Raw genomic sequence first — 4,464 nt, forward strand, 5'->3', positions numbered from 1 at the left:
GCAAACACAAAGTACAGTGAAAAGTACATCAACTTACAGTACCTGCTTAGTGTGATTCATCCCGACTTTGAGTATTGTTTCCCTGTTTACGCATCTCACCTATCAGCACAGTCCAGGGAGAGATTGTTTACCTTGTTCCGTAGAGCTGTACGAGTTACCTGCGGTGCTTCATATCATGCTGCTGTACCACCCCTTCTTGCTTCTCTTCAAATAAAACACCTTGAATACCGATACATTTATCAATTTCTTACGTTTACGTTTATTTGTCATATTGTTCAGCCTGCATCATGCTTACGCAGTCTTTTCCCTTTGCCCACCTCTAAGCGGTCAACTCGTGGAACTACAACAAACAATATGTCAATTTGCTTGTATAAATCCATGGTAGGGTACAATTCATTTTCCTCCAGGGCATCCCTTATGTGGAATGCCCTCCCTGCTCACTTGAAAGGAAGTGAGGACATTAGATCATTTTCTACAGAACTTTGACGACAACTTGACTATATCCCTATATCCCCTCAACAGTAGTGTTATTGGGATGATGCTTTTATATTTCAAGCAAATTTCAGATACACAGCTTATCTTTTCCAATAACTTGTCATTATTAAAGCTCAATAGGACCTGTGTTGCTTCAGATATGCCTACTGTATGGAAAGTACACACTACTTCAGGCACAATAATCATCATTAGCAACCGTCATAAACGTATACACCTCCATACTCATCACTCACTCTTCTTTCAATGCATACATTCCCAATGATCAAAGCAAAAAGTAAAGTCGCTCAGAACTGGACAATTCACATCTCAATGGCTGTTAACTAAGGCCATCAGATATACAGAATCACCTAGTTAGCAATTCAGCCAGCTGTGAACAGAGAGGAACGCTTTTGCGGAAGGACACAAAAGCTTGTTGATCAGTGACAGCCAATAAGGCTAGAGTTTTGCAGAATTTACGCATCTGACCAAAAATGGAATGAATTTCATTTTGTCTTGTTTGCATACAGTAGTGACGCAAATAAGGCCCATGCGCTTATGAGTGAGTTTTTGCGTATTTGCTAATTATTGCGGGTTGTTTTGTTGTTTTGCGCCTGATTTGCTAGTGTACACCGGTACACTAGCAAATCAGGCGCAAAACAACAAAACAACCCGCAATAATTAGCAAATACCTTGCATAAGTATGCACATATTGCAGTACCACAATGCACATTAAACTATGTGAACATGGTGTTTTTGTGGTGTCCGTGTGTCGCGGGATGTACTGCATTAAGGTTCACTTATAAGCCCATGCGCTCATTTTTGAGGGTTGCTCTTATGCCCAGGCACAGGCACATGTGCTTATATGCGCGTCACTACGGTAGCCGCCAATCTTCCTTAATTTTGTCCTACATTCTGTCTACACAACCTTTTCCCAATTCATGCGTCAGAACAGATAGCCATATCATCACAGGACAGCACAACACATGGCTATCCTGAATACCTATAGCCTTCTCTAGTCATCATATGCATGCAAGACCCAACAGCACTGATCTTCAAAGAACTAAGACAGTGATGCACTTGCCTTGTAATATCTTCTGAATGGTCTCGTTTTACTGATGCTGGAGAATGTTGAATTGTACCTGTGCAGAAATTAGTGAAAGTCGAAAAGTATAGACCAAATTCTCAAAAATTATTGTCCATTATGCACCTGTTTTGGGTGCATTTTGGCAGAATGCTGCTCCTTATTCATGACCCAGGCCAGCAATCATACCACGGACAAATGTAAAAATTACAACTCCCAGATGTCCTGGTTTCCTAGCCATGCTCAGTCCCAGCCAAAACACAGCAGGCCCGTCAGAGGTGGGGTGGCGATGGAAAGGTGGTCCTGGAAAAAAATTGAAACCAATTGCAAGCATTTCCGGGCATTTGGTGTCATTTCAGTGCAACTGCAATGAAAGACTTTTTGATTCTGCAATAAAAAAAGATCGGGGGCAAGGAATTGCCACGTTTGCGCTGAGCTGCGATCATAGCGCTTTGTTGCAGTGTGAGAAACGCCCAAAAAGTGGGGCGGCTCAGGCCGCCCCAGCCGCCCCGGCTGCGATGGCCTTGCACACTCAGTACAAACCCACATCAGTACAACACCACATAGAGCAACAGAGTGCAGAGAACTGACCAACTCGTGTTTTCATTCGATTTAATCACGTGCTTTCTACCAGTATTTCCACCATTATTATTTGTAAATGGTAGTATTTTGAAGGAGCAAAACCTCATTGTCTAGTAGACATGTAGCATACATTATGTAAATCGCACAAAATCCGCCTCACAAAATTTTCGCTATTTTGATAACCAGTGAGTTTGCAAGTACAGTCAAACCTCGTGAGGACGAAATTCAAGGGACCGAACAAGTTTGTTTGTCTTATCGGGAGTTCTTCTTATCCAGATATGGCAAAAATATTGATGTGCATATCATATGGGATTGTATTTATGTGAAGGTGCATGCTGTGGCAAATGTAAAGCATTTCTTTCATAAGATAACCCAGCAACAGGCAAGTAAAATGTTCAAGGAATTCATGATAACATTACATCCGCCTTGTAAAATGTTTTGCCACTGCAAGAGGCCTAAGCGCTTCGACTATCGCGAAAAACTACAGCTAGCATACCCACGGGGACCAAAGGTTCGTACTAGACACTGATTTTGTTCAAATCACGCTTGAAATTAGTTCGTCTTCACGAAAGTTCGCAGTACAGAGTTCGTCGTAAACGAATTCTTTTGACTCGATACTATGCCTGGCCAATCATAGGATTGGCCGGAGTTCGTACTAAAGGAAAGTTCGCCTTATCAGTGTTCGTCCTAACGAGGTTTGACTCTACATGTACAATTGTTCGCAAAGCATTGGGGCCACCTCCATTATACCCACGGTTGAAGTTTGATTTCACGCTGGTTAATATTTGCATTATGCTCCTCTCGTGGAAATGGGGAACATTTATCTGCTGTGAGTATTAGGCAGCTTAAATTGGCCAAAAGTCAATTCAGGAATTGTGCAACAGAAGGCTGTAAGTGATCCCAATGAGATTTTTTATTCAGATTTTCGATTGTATTAATCGTATAACACGAGGAATCCCGTTCACATACAAACTAGTTGCTGGTTGTACTTATTTATGAAACTGACTCCTCAAGTCCAAGTCTCTTAACTGCGGTTCAATTTAAAATAGCACTAAATTTTTCGGGCCTGGCCCATCATTAGGGTACTTACTAGACCCAAAGAATGACCAAGAATGGCTGCATGACTATAGGGCTGCATAGCTGTAGGGCTGCATGCTTCAGACCTGGCACTGCAAAGAGCAGGCCGTGGCCAGACCCCATGCACCAGTCCAGTCTTGTACCAGTGTTAGGGACCCAGCAGTGTCATCATCAGCAACAGCAGCCCACGCACGGTTCAATAACGAAATAATTGAACACTTCCTTCTTCTCCAACTGACAACCGCTCTATTCGGGCAGCTGCTATTCATAGCAACTGAATAGAATGGTTGTCAGTTGACAAACCTCCTTTTCTCCGAAAATGACAACAAATAATATAGTAAAATTGTTGTGCTTTGTGACCGTCACCTAGTTTTCAACCAAGACAAATGAACAAAGAAATGAGAAGAATGGGAAGAATGGGAAGGCTGCAATGGTTACATCTTCATTGCATTGGTCACTGTCCCATACTTGTAGTCTAGTAGCATCACACATACTTTTTGTTGCATGAGGTTAGCAGCTAAAACCCATCTTACACCATAGTCTCATACAGCAATGCTCATTTCTTCTTTCTCTGCATCTATCCACATCTCCATTCTATTCAGCCATTGTCTATCTTTGCACATACACTCCACAGTACACATCACCAATCAGAGCAGTTCCCTGCCCGCATTTTGTCTCAATGCAGAATTGAACCTCTCACATGGTATGTGTACCACAACATCATCCGGTGTATCAAAAGTCAAAACACACTCTCACAAGTGTGTGTACAATGCTGGTCTATGAATGCATCAGAACAATCAGCGGAAGCAAACCTGGCTGATGTCCTCACAGAGTGTGAATAGATCACAGCTTGTAAGCTACTGGTGATGATGTCATCATATGCACACATAACTAAGGATACTGCTAAACATGCCAATTTAGTTCTTTATTGACAGTGTCAGTGATGGATTTGAGACACTGGAAATTGGCCATGTCCATAGTTGACCGGAGAAAGAAGATATTTACAGTCACGTGCACTGCAGCAGCAGCAGGAGTAGCAGCAACAGCAGGAGCAGCGGCAGTAGCAGCAAACTATTGAATCCACCAAAAAGTATTCTCGAGCATACCTTGTTGTTAGAATGTAGAAGGCCACCAACCATTGGGAATCCTGGCTTCCTTCAATCCAAGAGATCTACTTTATGAAAGGCAAAGAGGAATAAACCAGCTAATGAACAATTAGCAGGTCGAAATGATAAGTCTCTTTCCCATAG

The sequence above is a fragment of the Sycon ciliatum genome, chromosome 5 (genome assembly GCF_964019385.1).
Source record: "Sycon ciliatum chromosome 5, ocSycCili1.1, whole genome shotgun sequence".
NCBI classification, from domain to species: domain Eukaryota; kingdom Metazoa; phylum Porifera; class Calcarea; order Leucosolenida; family Sycettidae; genus Sycon; species Sycon ciliatum.